General features: G+C 46.5%; 1 protein-coding gene across 3 annotated transcripts in view; it reads left to right on the top strand.

Annotated features, from left to right (window-relative positions):
- Nucleotides 1-2,120: 2,120 nt before the first annotated feature.
- GRIN2B (glutamate ionotropic receptor NMDA type subunit 2B) overlaps nt 2,121-20,864 on the top strand; it is a 205,650-nt gene continuing 186,906 nt past the window's right edge. Inside the window, exons 1-3 of one of the 3 annotated variants that reach the window (XM_090141110.1) lie at nt 2,121-2,258; nt 3,585-3,750; nt 4,545-4,998. The gene's annotated coding sequence lies outside the window, so the exon portion shown is untranslated. Of the gene's footprint in view, nt 2,259-3,584; nt 3,751-4,544; nt 4,999-12,586; nt 12,763-20,864 lie in introns of those variants that run through there. The other 2 variants (XM_090141067.1, XM_090141071.1) reach the window with 2 other exon arrangements.

The raw sequence follows: 20,864 nt of genomic DNA, 5'->3' as shown, positions 1-20,864 counted from the left end.
CCTGACATTGATATTGCTAGATCTGTTCTGGTGCAGGCAACCTATGAATTTGCCATCTTCCCTTTGCTGCAGACCCCATTTACCTGAGTAGGTACTGCACTAGAAGTGGCCTCTGGTTTTATGAGGTCGGGAGGACGTTAACTGAGGGTTAAACATTGTGTAGGTGCTTTGTTTGCTGTCAGGGGTGGCAGATGCTGGCCTACAGGGGCACAGTGGCTCTGCTGCTCTGCATCCTCCCCACCTTTGTCACTGCCACATCCAGCCCCTTTTGATATAAGAACCTGCATCCTTTATCACATTCTTTTATCTTTGGCGGGACAAGTATAATATGGCACTTAATTTATAGTAAACATGGACACGTTTAAAATAAATTCCTCAATTCCTCTTACAAATAACATTTAAGTGTTTTTGAATTGAAGAGATGTTTGAAAAACCAATTTCCCATCAGGGATGCTATTTGTTTCATTTTATGTGGTTCATTCATCTTAGTTGATTGGAGAAAAAATAAAGTCAGCCCCAGCTAGTGAGAGTAAACCGTGTCATCGCACTATGCTGCTGGAGATTCTGTAGCAATTTTTATGTGCCTCCTACCTCCGCACCCATTATTTATAATAAATATTACACCTTAATGTGAAAGTAATTTGGGATTTAGATGCTGTGTAGAATCTCTAGGAGAAGGTGCTCTGAAGCAGCTGTCAGTTTTGTGTGACCTATTCCAAATGTGCAGGTGAGCCTGATTTCTTTGGGTAGGGGGGAGCTGACCACCTTCCACATCAGATACTCAGAACCCTTATAAGCTCTTATAGGGAACTTGGACCTGATGTGTAATGTATACATCCTTTAAGCAGAAAGGCAACTATCCTTACTCTTAAAAGGGAACAATGACAGAGGCACAGCATGCAATTATGGAGTTGTGTTGTTGTAGAAAGAAAACTTACAGTTGATTAATTCCCTCTTCTTAATGTTACAGGGAAAGATAATCTTAAATATTGCTGACTTGCTGAAAGTAATTGCAGCTGTTCTCTTGTGATTGACAGGTCCCTTTTCAGAAATTGTTCCTAAGATACTTCTTAACCCTCCATTTTGTGTTTCTCAGGAATGAGCTGCATGAAAACTGTTTCCTCTCATTTCTGTCAAGCTCCTTCTCTTGTTTCATCTAGAAGAATGCAGGAGGACCCGCACAGTTCTGGCTTATCCCTTCTTGCCATAGAGGGAAGGAAAGCCATCCTTTGGCCAAATCCCCTCTACTAGTCTTGTATCATTACTATTATCAGTGAAAGAAATGGGAAAGTCAAATGACTAATCTCTTCAGCTATTAGCAACTTCTTTATGCAGGCATCACTCTACATTTCTTTCCTCCAACTGTTGAGATAATTTCAGATTACTTCAGGCTTTGGCTAATATGTCTTCCATTTTTTACTGAAATTAGAATGAAAAAGATCACAGTCACTTTTTTTAAGCATGCCTAAATATGTTAGTAAAATCTTTTGAACAGAACAGACCTTACCAGCACACTCTAGAAGATCCTGGCTGTCAAAATTAACATCTTGGTGTATGTTTTTAGCAAGGAGCTCAAGCACATAATGCTATTGCATGTGGTCACTGTGACTACATGGAAAAAACTCCATTGTGAACCCTGTGCATAGCAACTCATGCGTGCTCCAGATGATGTATTGCTGTGTGCCTCGATAAAGGTGGAAAAAACTTCTAAGACTATCTAGTCCAACTGTCAGCCCACCACCAGCATGCCCACTAACCATGTCCCTCAGTGCCACAGCCAGACTGAAGCTGAACTCCTCAGCACAACTTGAGGCCATCACCTCTTGTCTTATCGCTGTTATCTGGAAGAAGAGGGTACCTCATCCACTCCCCATAAGACTTATGCTTCAGGCCCCTCACAGCTTCATTGCTCTTCTTTGGATATGCTCCATGTCTATATTGCCATGCATAACCTCTCTGCAAAACAACAAATGTTTTGCACCGTGAACCATGTGTATGGAATTTGAAGACCCTGGAGTAGGAAAATGCTGTGGTGCTTTCAGGTGGGCTTTCCCCCTCAGGAACCTTTGTCATATTAGTGTGGATTTTTGACTTATTCTCATGTTGCCTTGCAGATGTACCCGTGACTAAGGACTGGAATTGAGTTAATGTGCTTGGCTGCTCATTGGAATGCAGCTCTTCAGCATGTAGGATCCAGCTTTCCTTGCTCATCTCTTCAGAGGAACCTTCTCACCACTCGTGCCACAGAGCCTGCATGGGTAGGTAGAAGTTGTGGGTGCCCTGTCCCTGGAGGTTCACAGCCAGGTTGGATGGGGCCCTGCACTGTTTGATCCATTGCAAGGGGACAGGAACTAGGTGGACTTTAGGGTTGCTTTCATCCTAAGCCATTCTATGTGTTTTCTGGGAATTATGGTTTTTCTGAGGGAGCTGCAAAGGAGAGACAATGCAGCCTGGATCAGCACTGAGGCAGAGCATGTGGTGTTGAACCTGTGCTTTGCTTTCTTGAAGTGTAGCTGTCACGGCAGCATAGGGAGGGCTTTTCCCACTGGTTTTGTCTCTAGATGACCAAGGTCTGGCTGAGCCAGTCCAAACCTTATACACAGCCAGTGGCAGGATGGGTCTTTGTGACACTTGGATGCCTTTATGCCCTAAAGGGTGCCGTTGGAAGGGCTCTGCTTTATTATCCATTCTGGCTTGCCCTGCTTTGGGGCAAACTTTCCAGGGTTGCACTGCAGAGCTGTGCAGGGCAACTGGGTGCACTCTGCTCTGCCTGGGTGCTCAGAGCTGAGCCTGGCTCTCATAGGGACAGGTAGAGAGCCTTGGTCATGAGCTTCAGCCCTGGTGCAGGGGGGGCTGGAGGCACCCAGGGGAGCGTGGGCAGAGCCACCCACGGGTGGGCAGGGCAGTGCAGAAAGGAGATGTGCGCAAACGCATTTTGCTTTCTGTTCAAACTGATTTCGTGTTGCTTAGCTTCCAGGGGGCTCCGAGAATAGCAATTAAAGCACTGGGCTTAATTGTGGAGTATCCAATTTGGATATTAGCGTTATCTCGACTCTCCTTTCTTCTCGTTCAGATCCAATTCCTCTGCTTGCCTGCTGGCAGGGCGCCTGTTCCTTTCTTCTTATTATTACTATTTTATGGTTATTGTTAATATTTTATTTATTTATTTTTAGCATTTCTCTCCTCGCGCTCTTCCAACCACGCGGAGCGCTGCCCCCGGGGCCGCACCGCCGGAGCCCCGAGGCTCAGCCCCGACTCCGCATTCCGCACCTCTGCCCCACACCCGGGCTCTCCTTTCGCCCCCGCCGGGCGTCGGAGGCTGAGTCCTCCCCCGGACGGCGGGGAGGGGTTCATCTCTCGATCCCTCTTCCTCTCTCTCTCCCCTCCTCCTCCTCCTCTCCATCCTTTTCTGCTCTCCTGCCCAAGCCGTGATTTTTTTTTTCTATCCCCCCTTCCCCACCATTTTCTGTGTGTGTATTTTATTCTAATTAATTATTAAGCGATTTTATGAGTTTGCCTTCCTGCTTTCTTCACCTCCGGAGAAGCTTTTATATTGCAGAGGATTTTTTAAAATATATTTTTAGGGTGATGCTCTGCACGCTTCCCCTTCCCCGCCCCATGTCTCCTACCCTGGCAGTACCGGAGGAGAGGCAGAAGAAGTTGGGCATGTCTGAGGCGGCTCAGCCTTGCAGGGAGAGAGGGGGGCAGTAGCTGCTCAGAGCAGCCCGGTGCTTGGAGAAGGATTTGCCGGTATGTATGTGGGTCTGTGCTTTATGACAGCTGGAAGTATGATAGGAGGGGAAAAGGGGGGTTGGGGCGGGGGGGGGGGGGGAAAGCCAACACAAAACACCTGCGAGTTCATTAAATAAATGCCTGCAGAGCTATAAACTTGTCCGTGTACGCTGGAGGTGGGGTGGGGGTACGCCTCCAGCAACCCACCCCCTCCCCCCCAATGAAAAAAAAAACCCCTAACACAAAAAATCCAACCCCTGAAGAGCCAATGGATGCATTCCCGGGGGGGTGATGCGTGTGTGTGTGTGTGTGTGTGTGTGCGCGCTGGGAAGGGGGGTGAGGGGCGTAGCGCGATCCGGCCACGTTGCAGGTGAAGCGGCCCCCCGTCACAGCGCGTGTGCCCATTGAGGCGGGCAGCGGGGCCGGCAGCACTGCAGAGGGGTGGGCACGGCCCTCCGGGGGCTGGGCCTGGGGGTGGGCGCGATGCTGTGCGTGCGTGGGGAGGGGGCCGCGCCGAGCGGGGTGCGTTCGCTCGCTCGCTGCGATTCACATCGCGCCCGCTTTCCCGTCTCGTATGCATGCCTATCCCGGGAATGGTGTAGTCAGCCCGTAGCTGAATTATTTATAGACTCGTGCCAGCTGTTTTTTTTAATTTTTATTTTTTTATTTTTTTCTGATTCCACTTGTGTGCGCCGTTGGGAAATGCGTTTTGCTTCCCTTTCTTCTCAATGCATGAATGTCTTTGTCGGGGAGCGGTTTTTATCCCTTTCAGACCTCTCTAATAGCGAATTGATGCTCATTTTTCCCTTCAGGAAGGGGACGCTTTGAGGATAATCATGCTTCACAGAAGAACGGCACCGACCTCCAGTTGCTTTCAACACAGCCTCCTCCACTAGGGCTCCAGGAAAGAGAAAAAGAAAGAAAATAATCATAAGAATAATCACCAAAAGGCGGAAGGAATGCTTACTCTGGAACCTGCATTTGACGATCCTCACAGCTCGCATTGAATCTCTGAAGTGATGCTCTCCAGCTTTTGAATTTGCACCGCTTCAAGACGCAAGATTGCCACCAAGAATCCTCTTTTTTTTTTTTTTTTTTTTTTTTTTTACAGCCAAATAGGATTTTTTTTAACTTGTTCCTCAACTTTTGCCCCCCGACCCTTATTCTTCTTATGTGGATATGCAAGCAAGAAGAGGAGCCTGGACATTCCCAACATGCTCTCTCCCTTGATCCGTCCGTCTAGAGGTTCTGCTTCTACAAACCAAGGTAGGGAATTTCCTGATGGTGCGTTCCTGGTGGCAGCCTGCTTTCTGCACGCAGCCGTGCTCAGGGAAGACCACTCGCGATAGAACAAAAGGTTTGGGGCTGCTGCTTGCAGAACCAGAGAGAGCTCAGAAAGGAGACAGTGTTCACCAGACATGTTGATTCCCCCTTGGCTCATCAAATGGGAGATGCAGGGAAGGTGATAGGGATGCCCAGTTACATGCTGTGAATAGGGGGGAGAGTCCCCTTGGGATATTTTTTTTGGGGGGGGCGAGTGGGGGGGAGTAGGGGTGGGGGAGTTGTGTAGTTGGGGTGCAGATTATGGGAGAAAGAACGTGGTTTTGATAAAGGGTGGAAATGATGGAAATGACAGTTATTTCCATCCATCCGTCTGTATATTGGCTCTTTCTTTCCATCGGTCCAACAGCTCCGTGTCATGCCGTGATGTGAAAATAGAGCTCCTTAGGAACAATGGTAGATAAAAACATGCTCGTTATGAGATGGGTGCTGCATTACTCCAGACCCACTCTGGCTTCTCCATCGTGAGTGGCCTAATGCGGGGCTGGGGGCCGCCTCAGCACCGCGGCAGGAGCCCGCCCAGCGCTGGGTGAGTGCGGCTGCTCGCGTGGAGGTGGAGGGCTATTTTAAGTCCAAGCACGTCAGGAGTCTTCACCCGAATCTACGAGGCAACGTATTTGGGCAACTTCACGTGTTTTAATCGATTCACCGCATTCCCCCCTGCTGTGAGCAGCCCCCTCCCCAGCCTGCTCGGCGGGGCTTGCAAAATGGCTATTGTGCATCCAGCCACCGGTGCATCCCGAACATAGCATGCCATGTGAGCTTTTCCATAAGATGGTGGCAAGACAAAGGGAGGAGAGCGCCGGGGGGGTGCAGAGCATGCGGCCGCTGTGCCGCGCCCCGCTGAGAGCGCCGGGTGAGAGGTGCTGAGCGCGTTGGGTCTATTTTAAGCTTTTAGCAGCATGCGTGGGGCTGCACGCCCTCACGGCAGGTTAGAGAAGCGGTGATGGGGCTCAGCTTACTCCCCCCTACCCCCCCACCGTGCTCACCCTTAGCCCCGGTGTTGGATCCCCACAACCCTCCTTCTGCTTGGCACCCTGCACCAGATTCAGAGGCCTTCAGTGGGCGGGGGAGGCTCGCAGCAGGAGGAGGAGGATGAGGGAATGGGCTGTATCCTGCAACCCCCTGCAGCCTTGCTGCTGTGGATGAGCTCGGGGGCCCCCAGCCCCATGGCACCCAGTGCGTTTTCACTCATCTTGGTCCTTTCAGTGGCTTTTTTTTTTTTTTTTTCCTTTTGGATGGGTTTTGCTGGGCTATTGTTAAAAATGAAAACCGGGTCTGTGTGGAGGGGCTGAGAGCCACCTTCCCTGCCATATTCTGACTGTGCTTCTATAAATATCCAAGGCTTCCCAGGGTTTATCTGCGCCTGGATCCTCCCTGCCAGAGAGCTCCCTCCCTCTCCCTCTGCAAGTGGGAGTAGAAAGTTTACCTGCATGGGGAGAGGAGAGTGCATAGGAGCCTTTCTTCTGCTTCTAAGAGGAATTTCTCAAGCCCTACATCTTGTGCCTGCTGATGGATCCTCCCAGGATCCCAGTGCTGTCCTCCTCACTCGGGTCTTATTTCCCCATTATAGCCTCTAAAAGCACAAGCCCTGAAGGTGGAGGGGATGCATCCCCATTTCTCAGCGAGCAGGGCCAGGGAAGAGGAGGGCAGATGCTAGGTATCCCCTGCTCCCCAGGGTGGTTGGATGGGCAGGTGGCTGGGCTGGACTGTGGGATTCTGGATCCCTGCCACTGCCTGGTGCCAGCCCTCCCTGAAGGCACTGGGCCCAGGTAGGTCCCATATTGCCCCGTGGTACTTTCCAGAGGTGACCCGGTCCAGATTTGGGTGGTAGTGTTGGAGAGGGCTCTCACAGCTCTGCTGCTCATGGGGGAAGGAAGTGTGGGCCCACATCCTCACCCCCATTTTCCTCTCAGTCTCTCTTGCTGCTACCTTTGCTTAGGATTTTTTCCTCGTTTTCCCTGCAAGCTTCAGCATGGGCAAAAGGCGGCACTCTCTGCTGATGCCACACACTGCCAAGTATAGCCACCTCCAGGGGAGTGCAGGCATTGCATGGAGGTGTCTCTTTCCCCTTTGGGCACACAGGGAGGGCTGGGTACACAGCACCTCAAGCTCTTAGGTTCTCAGTACTGCCCTGCTGTCCAATCCCTAGGGATGTGGGGTGACCTGGTGTGCCCCAGCTGCAGTTCTGGGGAGTGCAGCCGTCACGCGTAGGTGTGAGGTGCTCTGTATGTGTGGGTATGAGCAATTTGCAAATGCTCGCCTACGCCCCCCAAAGCAGCAGTTCTTGCAGCCTCCACATCTCCTGGTTCTCTCTAGTCCCAGTGTGCAACAGCACGTCTCCCAGTACCTGGCATGGATATCAGGGGATTGGCAGAGGGTGGAATGGACACAGCGTGGGGTGAGGAGACCCGCTTTAGCTTTCACTCAGATCTGCCTTGGTGAGTGGAGGAATTTCAGCAGGGAGAAGGAAAGAATCATGGCCTGAGCTCCTGCTCCTCTTCCTGGCGGTGTTCTCACTGGCGGTGCACACCAGCCCATCTCAGCATGCTTGGGTCTTGCTGCCTCTTGTGATCCCTTTGTCAATGAAACTGCAGCTGGGCAAAGGAAGGCGTCAGGAGCAGTCCCTGCTGTCCTCCTCTGGGCAGTGTTTTTGGGATACCTGTATTGATGGCTGGTTTTTGCATGCTCTTGCACATGCAAGAGCACGATGAAGATGGAAAATGCAGAGCAGGGATAAAAATCCTAATTCTTGATCCTCATCAGCTCTTTGATCTGTTTCATGCTCTTTTTGGATTATCAGTGGCCTCTATATAGAACTTTTATCAACCAACAAACCAGCATTCAATGCCCAACCTCTTGCTTACAGAGGGAGAAAGTTGCAGTGTTCAGTTATATATTTCATCTGCTGCTGGAGTTGAGGTGGGCCTATTCCTCATGCTTAGTTTGGAAGAGGGCAGGTGGATGCCAGCTCCAGCGCTGGAGCCATTCTACATTAGCACATGGAGGTATGCTTGGATTCCCATGCTGGACTCTCACTTACCTGGGCTGGCACCAGGATTTGGTGCTTTAGCACTTGTTGTCTCTGCAGTAGCATGTGGGAGGTCTGGATTTGATTCCTAGTACTGTTCTCTCATAACCCCCAAGCTGGCAGAGGATGAGAGGGCTGTATAGGCAGCGCTGTTTGTCTCTGCAATGGGCTCCATTCCCTGCTGCTGTCTTTTACTCCTTAAGATGCGCAAAAGCTGCCTGTGAGATGGTCCAGTCTGAAGGCTGTTCTCTGGAGGTTCAATCTACATGGAATTAAGGATGCCAGAGCCCCACTCTGCCTTTACTCCCTTTATCAGCATGGTGTGGTGGGCAGCTATCTTGGCTGGAGAATATAGAATAAAATATCCCGAGCTGGAAGAGACCCATAAGGATCATTTAGGCTTACACCAAAAAGTGCCTTCACGTATTGAACTCAATTTATTACAAAGAATGGATCAGGTAATAGAAAAGATGGCTCTGTGTACTGAATGATATACAGTGGGGTGCTGGTAGTGTCCTCTGTGTCTGGCACCTGGGCGCCAGGATTGCCTGACTCTCCTGTGATCCACCTATGAGACATATTTATACTTGAGATAGAAAAAGCAGGCAGTGGATGGGTGAAATAAGGATAGTATTATCTGCTATTACCATGACCTGTCTCCTACTCACCCATCTTCAAGATTTCATCGTGAGAACAACTCTCTCAATTAGTGGCTTCACTGCAGTCAGACAAACCTAGCTACTGCCCTGGTAAGATGAAGCAGTTTAGAGATAGCAGTGCTGATGTATGTAGAAGAACCAGAGGAAAATAAGAGACTTAAAGCTAAGCATGGTCCTCCTGCTGTCATTACTTTCTTCCTTCCGCTTGTGTTTCTGCTTCAGCTAAGTGTGTCATTGTGGGAATGTAAAATATAATTTCTCCAGCCACCATGGAGGATCCAGCACCCTTCTGGTGCATCTGTCTTGTTCCTCTGCTCATCAGAAGACAGGAGAGTAGGTTCTGGGCAGGTATGGATTGGCACTCTGGGAAAATCAGTGGCATGGTGCTAACTGGGAGTCAGGACCCAGATGGGCTAAATGCCCCAACTACATTTTTGTTTTGGGGGAAAAAAACAACAGCAAACAGTGTAAACCAATCCATCCCATAAAGAGCTCATGGCTGCCATGAGGTACAACCTGCTGGCTTCCTGCTGGAGCTGTGTATTGGCACGTGAGTGGGTGTCTGTAAAAATCAACCAAGTGTGCGTCCATGTGCCTTAGGTCACCTGCAGAGCTCTGAAACCAAGCTGTGGCACTAGGCAGTGCTGTCATCAAGTCAATCCCAACCATGGCTAATTTGGATCTCTTGAGGCTATCCTGCTCTTTGTTTAGCACTTGGTTTTTGTAGAAGCAGGAGAGAGAGCACTGCGCATGGTTTCACTAATTTATACACTGAATGTGCTTAATGTGTGAGGAATAAAAATACTGCTTTCTCTGTAGTCAGGGCTACTAAGACAGGAGAGAGGGGAAGGGGGTGTGCTCTGAAACTCGTGGCCAGCCAATGCATCCTAGCACAGCGGGTATCTGGAGATTGTGAGGTAAGGTATGCTGGGTGGATCTCTCTCCTTTCAAACACAATCAAAGACAGTGTGTTTTGGAGCAAAAAATATACATGGATTGATTAAAACTCTGACAAAAAAAAAAGAGAAATTATGAATGAGAGTGTAGTTATTAGCTTAAGGTGAAGGGATATGACGTTGAGACCTCTGCAGTGTTCACTTCTTATTCTCTATCCTCTTGCTCAAGAAAGGTTCAAAACTGCAAAGAGCTGCTGAATGTGGCTTAGGTAAAGTGCTGGGTTTCCAGCTGTGAATACTGAGGATGCTTCTCTATTCCTAGAGTACATACAGTGTCACTAATACCAGTGTGTGTGATTGTGCTTAAACACCGACAAGGAAGAATCACTTTAAAGGGAAGAATGAGAATATGATCTTCATGATCTGTTGGGTGGCAAGTCCTTGCTGATTGCCACCAAAACAGGCATGGGGCCCCATCAGTTTATCTGACCCGAATAAGCCATGAGCTAATGTTCTGTTGCTCCTGCTGATCCCTGGCATGTTAGGCATGCAGGACCTTGTGTCCAATTGATTCTCCAGGTGGCGAGCACAAGAGACACCTCTGAAAGTAGCAGTCAGCTACACACAGATGAAAGTGATAGTCTGTCTAGTTGTGAGAGGGAAACAGTTCATGCTTAATGTACTTCTAGCCTGCATTTGAACCACCAACCAAAAAAATGAATCACTCCAGTTACTGCCATCCTCCACTGAACCTTCTCTGCAGCCCATGCATGAGCTTTGTATGCAATCATTAGTACAGAATAGTGAAATAATGTCTAATATCTACTTAAGCGATGTAGTTAAGCCTCACTTAGATAACTGTGTTCTGTATGGGGGCTGTGCTTCTGAGAGAGGGAAGGACTGGAGAGGGCGTGGGGGAGTGAACAAAGGCAACGATCACAGATCAGAGAAAAGAAGACGGGTAAAGAAAGGTTGGAAGAGCCTCAGGTCTGGAGAAAAGACAGCTGTGGGTGGGTGCGTAACTGTCTGCAAACACATAAAAGACCATTACAGAAAGAGGACAGGGGCCAATTATTCTCGTTAGTCACAGAGGATAGATTGAGAAATAAATGAATTTAAGATGAAGCAGAGAGAATAGAGATTAAACATAAAATTAAATGTTTACTGCAAGAATGGTTTAGGTGATAGCAGAAGATGCTGATAAATATGGCAGGAAGGCTCTGACTGAAGCTATTTAAAGCTGGATGTAGGTGCTGAAATATCAGGTTTGTATCCAATAAAGCCTGCCTCAGGTGAACCATAGATCATAATATTTGTGTGCATAACTAAGCAACTTCAGAAGAAAGTTAATGAGGTCAATCTGTTTAGAGTGTAGGAGACAGGGACCAACTGTCCAATTTGTGGAAATGCTCCCCACGTGATTGGATCTGGCCCCGTTGCTTTGAATCTCATTTGGTACACGTAGGAGTCCATATAATGGTGTAGAATGGTGCCATGGCTTGAGCTCCGCTCAAAGTGTGTAAAAGAAACTCCCCAAATAGGTCCAGTTTTCCAAATTTCTGGTATCTTGTGACAGCATGCCCTGACTGCGGAAGAGCTAGAGCTCCAGGATAGAAGTCTCTGCAGGAAGGACTTAGAAATGTGTTCTGTGTAAGTGATGTTTTAGCACTTGCAGGTACAATCCTTGAATCCTGCGATAATATGGGCTCTTCTAGACTGAGATTGTGTCCCTTTCAGTAAGAAACTTCACCCATCTATAGCCATTGCTTTCAAGATTTTACACTAGCATAGCATCTGAATGTCATGTGCCCAAACCAGATACTGCAAGGGGAGGTGTTGTATGTTACAGCATGCTGAAGAATGTGAAAATACATACCTTATCATTTCATTATATGCTCTCGTCTTGCAAAATGAGCTACAGTTTAAAGGTGCCTTATCCTTATTGCTTTTACTGCTTCTTGAGGATAATTTGAGAATTTGGGGATCTGTAAGCATAGTGGTTTCTGAGAATCATCACTTCATTCAAGTCGTTCTCCACAACTGTGTCTCTCTATGCTCTGAGTTGGAGAAACTACCTGTGTAGAGCTGGAGTTTGAATGGGAGGTTTTATTAATAGGTTCAGGGAGGGGTCTCCTTACTTTGAATCATTAGAGATTGTCCTGCAGGTAGTTGAGAAGGCTGAAGGTGCCATTTTGAGACTGTGAATTTGGCAGCACTGGAGAACTCTGCTATATGACCTTAGGCCTATTCCAGTTCATATCCTACTGCACGTCAGCAGAAAGGAGTACTGAGATACGGTACCCTGTATCTCAGTAAAAAAAAAAAAGGCAGCATCAAGTCCATAACTTTGGCCTCTGGTGTTTTTGAGAAGAATCAGGAGTTTTCTGTATTGATATCTAGGACAAGCTCAAACTCAGATGGAGGAAATGACACGTTGAACTGTCTTTTTTATTACACTGAAATTGAGCATTTTATTTTTCACCTCTTTTCCTAATCTCTTTGGTAGGGTTGCCATGCACTGTTGAGGAGCTAGGACACACAACTCTTTATGTGGATGTATTTATAATTTCTTGCCAAGCATGATCTCTGAAGAATTTGGAGGATTTTGCAAATGGAAACAAATTAGAAATTCAGTATTTCTAAACAGACCAGAAGATGAGATGGTTTCTAGGAGCCAACTGAGACAGATATGGTTTTGTGTCATGAACCTGCTGATAATTTACTAGCACAACTGCCATGTCCTACATCACAGCTGATTGCCTAATGAACAGCAAATTGTTTTCAGGTGATAGACATAATAGCCTAATGATATCTGGAGGCAGCTGTGACTGTGTATTGCCTCCAGCTGTTGGCCATGAGCAGGACACAGCAGATATGGGTAAGAAAGAGGTAAATCTCAGAATCTGTTGTGGTCTCCCATGACAAAGGATTGTGATTTCCCTCACAATCCTTTATTTTGTGTGGGACCTCTGCTGCACAAGCATCTCCTGCTGGGAGTACGGTCCTGGAAGTGGATGGTGGAAGATCTTCTAGGAGCCTGAAGTTGGCTCTGATTCTGAGGGCAATCCTGGATCTTCAGTGTCTGAGGTCAGATGCTTTTGAGGTCAGAATGATGAGAAAGGCAGCTCTATTGATACGTGGAAGGGAGTGGGTGGGCTGACAGCTGTTCCAGGAGGAGGATGGAGAAAGAGTTGCTGCTTTGGATGTCTTTGTGCCAGGTAATGTAGGATATTAATTAAATATACGTGACTGGTTTGCTGGCAAATTTTCATTACTGAACTCTGATGATAAATGCATTTGAAGTGCATTGTGGCAAAGGAAACGTGCGAAAATGCACTAGCTTGCAGCTACTTGCACTTAAACATACACCTGCTTGGAAAGCACAGAAGAAGGATCTGCACATCCCTCCCTGCACCCCTCTCTCTTCTCTGTATTTCTCTGGTGTCACTGCTTGCTGTAGTCAGTGGCCTGAGCATCTCCGGGGAGATTCCCTCATGTCAGACGTGTTTCAGCAGAGTCAGGCTGAAACATCAGAGCCTGACAATCCCCAAGGGAGAGGCTAATGAAAGCGACAGGATGACATAATCTGTTCTCTTTGTCTCTCCTCTCCAGCACTTCATGTTTTTGGTGCACCTTGAAATTTTCTCCAAATTTATTACTGAAGAAGTGAATATTAGATGAGGACATGCTCTAAAACTACTGCCTCTTATTTTATGATGTTGGCCCACAGTGTCAGAGGCGGTGGTGGTGAGACGGCAGTAGAGGTCTAACCTTCCCAAAATATCCCATTATGTTTTATTTCAGTCTGACAGATGGCAGCAGAGGGGCATTCTGACAAAATGGCGTCTGATATGGAAGCATGCATGAAGCAAAGATTTGTTAGTGAGTCATTCTATGTGGAAAAAATGGCACCCATTGGCATTCATTGACAGATGCCAAATGTTTGTAGGGGCCAAATAGTGGATGTTGCACAGTGTGGTGGTGGGTGATGCATTTCAGCAGTGATGACAGTGGGTCACCTCCACTGGTGCTGATTTTTATGAGTGTGGCGTGCAGGCTCTCGTGTGTTAGTGGTGAAAAAGCATAGCTAATGGTGATGCCTGTGTTGAAGCTGTTGTAGCTGAGAATTTGCTCTATCAAATAGTGTTACTGTGCTCTTTGTAACTGGTGTAGCTTCCATGGAAATAAATGGGAGGTGTTACTTTTGGAATGACCCACATATACAATTAAAATTGCAAAGATAGTGTTCTGAAACCTTGAAAGTTGAAGTATAAAAGCAGCTTGGATGTGATCTGAGGTACCACGTATTCAACTATGCTAGGAGGAAGCTTTTAAATCTCCATCTGGAAGTAGCGAAGTGGTAAATGCAAAAGCATAAATGGGATCTTAGAAAAGACAGTATGATCGTTTCATTATGTAATGGGGGGCCCATGTGCTAAACAGGAGGAGATGAAAGCTAAGTAGCTTAGAAAAATAGATAGCTGTGGGATAGCTGCTTTGAAAGACAGTGACTCTCACAGAAGGCTCTCTCTGAATCTCTGGTTTGGAAGTTTTGTGAACTTTCAAACCAGGGATTCAGAGAGAACTGTTAAGACTCATGCTTCATCCCTTTTTAATTTGACTGATTTCAGTGGAAAGTAATGGGGCTAAAAGGCTCTTTGAACCACAGAGACCGGAGAATTTAGCAGGAGCCAAATGCCTGTGCCTCAGTGCTCTCTGAAGCAGGAGCTGTGTGCCCGCAGCGGGTATCTGACTTGAGCAACTCTGTGCAATGCATTGATGTTTCTCTCTCTCTCTCTCTATATATATATACTGGAGAGAGGAATAACTTTCAGAAACTAGGAGGGACACAATAGGAGACCATTGTTGGTTAGCAGCATACGTCACCTAATTCCTCTCACACTTCTCTGTTAGGATGTTAAGTTGAAATCATGTTCTGGCTGTTCCTTGATCACTGCTTGTCAGAAAGAGCCCTGATTTCAGCTTATGATGTCAGAGGTGGTGATTAAGGTTTTTGGCAGGAGAGATTTGTAATGGAGCAAATATACCAGGAAATGGATTGATTGCCCCACCAAAGTAAATATCATTTTCATAGATCTTGCTAGTTCTGTGCTGAAATTATCTTGATCAGTAAGCAGAAAAGTAACTAGGTTTTGGGTGACGCATTCCTGTTCTGCATACCTTGGAGTGGGGACTTGTTCTAGTCAGCATGAGGGCCTGGGCTCCTGGGTCCTCTGCAGTAATGCTTTCTCAGTTGGAGCTTTTCCACTTGGAGCTGTTCTACTTTATATAAATGCCTATTCATTGTGCTGGAGAGGGAGTGCTCTAATGACTGGGCTGTGGAAGTATTCTGTTTCTTTGGCCTGGCATAAAGTAATTACTTTATATAAAGGAAAATGACTTCAGCATGAAAGAAATGGAGAAGCAGTTTCCATAGCCTAGAGGCTGTGGAGTCCTCTGAGATACGGGAGACCCAGGAGCTAATTATTCCTCCAAACTAGCTGTGAAGGTTTCTTCTTGTTCTGCTTTGGATACATTTATATTTCCCAGTGACAGTAAGATGTTTCTTTTTACATCTAGCTCTGGTGCTAACTCTAGGTGGGAGAAAATGTGATAGGAGGAGGTGAATTCCTAAGAGACCTGATCCTCAAGCAATTGCTCTTAAACAAAGAATGAGGGATGAGAACTACAGAGACTCTGTGACAGGAAACTGGAGTTATTGAAGAATTTTCTGTGATGTGCAGGCAGCTCTCTAAAGTTGTCTCTAGATCTTAAAAATCACTTGGGATTTTCATTCCAGCAATTTGTATCCCTTGGTGTATCCCCTCTTGTCGTTCACTATACACTGGCTTTTATAAGCTTGGTGAGATGTTTGACTTTTATATGGAGAGGGAGATCACTTGCAAAAGCTAACACTAGCTGTGGGGGACTTGTTTCCCGAGGATCTCCACTGAGTCAGTGGGGAAAGAGGGAGTTCCTTTGGAGAGCAGAAGCCCAGGGGACGTGCTCCAGGTTCCCATTTGGAGAAGCTAATCTCTCTTGATGACAAAGGCAACCTATGTAGATGAGCTTCCTAACATCCTTTAAGTCAATAGTTTGTCGTGTGTGTGTGTGTACATGCTAAAGATGTTCTAGATGGGGCTGGAAGAGGCAGGAGCTGTATTGTCCTTGCATCACTCAGTTTGGAACAGTCAGGAGCTAGGAGGATCCTGGGTCATCTGCTGTTTATTTTTTCACTGTAGGAAAATTGACTACTTGATAGTTCATCTCTTTTTGAACACAAAGGTCTGAAGGTTCCCTAGTCTCGTTCTGGTGTAAATGGTTCCCAAATGTGATTTGAATTTGCAAGAAACAAAGATGTCCGTGTAGCTGATTCAGTCCATAGGGCCCATACATTATCTCTGGACTCCTCAGTCCTAGATTTAAAGCCATAAAGTAGCAAGTTGCCAGAAGAGCTTCCTTAACGTGATCAGGTATCATAGGGCTGGTCCTTGGCACCCGACAGAGAACTGTCCCTCAGGATGCTGCAGTTTAAGGAAGGTTGGCCAGGATTTACTTCATCTATAGCCAATGCTTCCCAGGAGAGAACTAGCGTAAGAACAACATTTAATCATGCATCTTTGTACATGTATGTTTGCATAAATTTAAGGCGGTGCCCATTTCTACCAAGGCAGATGTTTAATGAGAAATATTGCTTGCACGATGAAGCATAAAAATGGAACAAAACAGAAAATTAGAGCTGAAGTTTGCCCCGGCGGTCTAACTGGGACTTTTTAAGTGCACAGGGTAATACAGATATCCATGCATCTTCTCTTAATTAATTGTCTTCCCTAATAGCGTAGTTCGTCAACTGTGGCAGAACAAATTGTGATGTGTACCTACACTAGAGTTTAGCTGCAGATCAGAAATGGGACCTGCTGTCCCTTCAAAGTTGGACAGAATCCTAGCATTGGCTCTGCTGAGGGCTGGGACCAATTTTGGATGTCTCTGTGGAACTAGACGTAATTACTTGATTTTATTTTTAATCAGCTTCATTTCAAAATATTATTGCTTATAAGCTTATTCTGCTTTTTTTTTTTTTCATCTGAAGAGCATCTTAGCTATGGAGGTACTGTCTAGGTTATTATTTTGATGCCTGTAATGAATGCTGTATAAATTCTTCATGTTAGCAGCTGCTTCTTTTTGTCTTTGATTTGATGTTGTTTTTTGTTTGTTTGTTTTTTTAAGCATTAAATGACATGAAATTTAGCAATACCAACAGATTCATCAGCGTTTCTTTTGCTATATAAATTTTCAGGTGTTTTCAGGACACCCTAATGTATTGCTTCTCCTGCAGTATAAAACAGCAGTAAGTATAGAATCTGGTTGAGATTCAGTGTGGGGATAAGATTAAGTTGTGTCGTGTTTCCTTCCCCAAATCCTCATGGACTATGTCTGGAGGAGAAAAATCAATGACTCTCTGGTAAGAACTGCATAAAATGGCTGCATTTGGCATCTCTGTTTTTTCCATTTGAATAGAAATTGAGACTTTTAAAGCAACTTAATCGTATTTTCTTATAATCTGAATGCATTTGAAAGAAAAATAGACTGTTTTAAAAGTTGAAAGACAAAGCTTGCTGGAAAATGAATTGAACTTGATTAGACATCCAGGAGAGGAGAGAAAAGAAAGAGTTAAAGACCCGAATTTCATTTAAAACTCATTTCCTTCTTATAGGATGTATGAATATTCAAGGAATTTAAGTAAAATGGCAGAAAGTGTTTGGTCCAATGCTCATACTGGATAACTTACATATTCTTTAGGTGATGCCTGGAGTACGGAGAAGTTCATATACGAAAGACTTGAACCATGGCATTACTGAAATGACACATTTATTACATCAACTAAAGACGTGTTTAACTTGGATAAAAACATCTAGAGATAGTCCACTCAATGAAAGGGCAGCATAGCAGTGCAGAGAGGGCAAATTTCATTTAGAAGCAGCAGTTTAAGCTGTGCCTCTTAACCTGGAAATGAGGCATTATACGTGCATTCATATCAGTAAGCAGAAACACATACTGGGGAATAGCTGTGCAACCTCAAGCACTACTTGCAGTGCACTGAGCGTATGGAGTACTTTAGTTCAAAACCAGAGGGCTTAGAGAAGTTGTAACAGAGTTTTTTCATTGCTTGCTACAGCAGGATGGTAAGAGCTGTGCTAAGATTTTTCTTGGCCATAGTCAGCTACCAATTGGCTGAAGCCAAGCTGACCTTCTCCATCCTGACTGAGCTGGTCTATTATATGCTGATCAGCATTTGGCAAAAAGTGCCCATCCTTGGTCTGTGCCAGTAGACACAGTCAGGTGTATTGGCTGGAGTTCCTTTCCTCTAGATGTATGCATAGGTCTAGTCTCCCTTTTGGGCTAAAAGTATCCCTAGTTCTTCTGAGCTGACCTCCTCCAAAAGGGACCCACTATCTTCACATAAGTGCAATCTGTAGAGCTGAGAGAGATGTGCACATGCATATGTTGCCATCTTGCACTTTCTAAACATCCAAGGAATTGGTACTTTTTGTAGCTTTGTACCTTTGTCCTGTCCACCTCATTTTCCCCCTTCTGAAATGGATTCTGTTATTTGTAGCTAAGATCTTTGTGGCGGTGTTAAACACTGTCATAAATCCAACCAATTCACATGCTCTGCAGCTTTTCGAGTGATTGGAGTTGTGCTGAGTCTCTTTCCTCACTCCTTTCTCTTGGCAGATAAGACTGAGAAATTAAGCAAAAGACCTCCTGAGCTGCAGCAGAAGAAGGAAGTGGGCTGATGTGGGTCATGAGAAGAGGTGGTGGCAGATTTATGCACCTCCTTGGGCTTTCACTAGCAGTAAATTGAACTCTGATCCTGGGAAAACCTGGACCATGAGGGACTGAGAGAGCTGGGTTATAAATTTCCCTGCACTACCAGTATGTGTTCATGGGAGAAGGCGGGAGGGAGAGTTGTCAGCACTTTATTTTCCCCAGTTCTGTGGGGTGGGAGAGACTGGTGCTACAGCTTTGAAGTAGATAGAAGTCTTCCTGAACCTCGGGCCCAGAACAGAGGGGCAGCAGCAAAGACCACCCATCCCCCCCCCCCCCCCCCCCTTCTTTAGAAACAGCTGAGCTGCAGCTGCCTTGTGGGCAGAGAAAGGAGGGTTGTGCTGAACACTATCTCCTCCACAGCGCTGAACAGCTGTGGAGGTGATGCATCAGTGCTGCCTGGGGTGAGATTTCTATCCACCCCTGACCCTGAATTACTCCACCTTCTCCTTGCTCCTCCATCATCTTTTCCCCCCTCCTTCAGGCTGGGCAAACTGAGTTTGGTGGCATTACTGCCTGCTTGAGGTCAGAACTGCCCTGTAGTGCCTGGTGCCAGTGCAGGCAACAGGAATAGCTGGGGCTAGTGAGCTGAGTTGCCTGTTTCTACCTCAGTGCCCTGGAACTGTTTTTTTTTTGTTGTTGTTGTTGGATGCTCTGGTGAGAGCAGAGTGGGGAGGAAAGAGTTCTAGAAATTTTAGAGGGACAAAGTTTGGAGAAGGGGGAAGGCTTTTCTCTTATGAATCCTGGAAAGTTTCCTTTGTACCTGGCTCCTGTACTGGAACAGGCTGCCCAAAAAGGTTGTGGAGTCTCCTTCTCTGGAGGTATTCAAACTTTACCTGGATGTTTTCCAATGTAACCTACTGTAGGAAACCTACTCTAGCAGGTTGAATGGACTGTGTGATTTCCAGAGGTCCCTTCCAACCCCTGTGATTCTGTGATTCTGTCACTGCCCTGTGCTTGGGCAGCATCTGGGGTGATGTGTGCAAATGTGATATCTTTGGAGACACCTTCAACCCCAGCCTTTGGAATGAAGGGGAAAGGAGAGCCTTGAGCACCTTTTAGGAAATGAAGATGCTGTGCTGCTTTGAGGGTGTGTACCGAGAAAGGCAGTGTTTCTCCTTGGCAGTGGCACATTAGGGTGATACTTAACCCGTGGGCTGCCCAGTGCTCCCAGCTGCACTCAGGGCTTTGCATGGCTCTTCAGGAGTCAACGCTTTTTCTGTGAGTGATGTGGCCTGGTGCAAAGCCCTAACATGGCAACACAAGGCTGATAGGCTCCCAAAGCCCAGATGCAGCATCTGAAAATCGTCTGGCAGTTTTCATCGAGGGGCTGATTAGTGGTGTGTGAGAAACCCATAATGTCTTGTGAATTTAGGGATGTGTCTTGACTTAATTCTGATGACAAACTCTGACTTTCCTTTGTGAGAGCATTTTCATTGGAAATCAAAGAGATTTGAGATATATAGCTGGCTAAGCAGTCATACCTCAGAATAGGATTTGGGGATTAGCAGAGTGGATAATAAATTGAATAGTAGGAGTTAAAATCAGACTGTGCTCGTAAAGAAAGCAGAGACGAAAGGTACACCCCTGGAAAGCAGTAATGCCAGAGATGACGACAGGGTTACACCAGTGAGCAGATGAGATGTGGGCTCACAATACAATGTGGCAGCAAAGCAGTGGACATGGTTCCTGGATTGCACAAACAGAACTATTAAATCCTGGAGCAAGGAAGTATTTTCTGCGTGTTTCTAGTTGTATTTTCTTCGCATTCCTGATCTGAGTGTACCTCAGCTATCGAGTTCATTTCTGGAGAACTCAGTGCCCCAAAGATGGCAGCAAATTAGAACAAATTCAGTGGAGCAACAAAAATGATTAAGATGCTGGAGGGATTGATCTGAGAGGGGAGATTAAAGTAACTAATTACATTTAGCTTGGCCAAATGACAATTAAAAGGGAGATGTGATGACTGCCTTAAAGTGTGTGCTTAAGAATGTAAACACTGAAGGGAGGAAGAACACGAAGAATTGCGGAGCGCTGCTGGTTCGATGCCCGGGTTGCGCTGTGAGGAGGATGAGTAGGAGCTGTAATGAAACGACAGGAGAGCGATCGCCGGGAGTGCTGAACGGACAGCGCCGGAGCGATGGCGCTCCATGAACGAAAGCAGCCGTGGGAGCTTTGCTCGGAGAAACATCCCAAAGCCGACAGGAGAGGAAGGAAGAGATGTGGCGTCCCCACAGCAGTCCTCCCATCTGATTTTCAGGATATGCGGAAGAACCGGCCGCACGTCTTTTTGACTGTGATCACGCAGTGCTGCATCCACATCGGGGTGGGGTTGCTTTAATAAAAGCTCGCGGGGCTTTTAGGGGCTGGAGGGGT

Source organism: Phasianus colchicus, chromosome 1, assembly GCF_987193195.1.
Source record: "Phasianus colchicus chromosome 1, bPhaCol1.hap1.1, whole genome shotgun sequence".
In the NCBI taxonomy this organism is placed as follows: Eukaryota; Metazoa; Chordata; class Aves; order Galliformes; family Phasianidae; genus Phasianus; species Phasianus colchicus.
The sequence above is the reverse complement of the archived record's forward strand: the minus strand, read 5'-3'. Positions and strand labels throughout refer to the sequence as shown.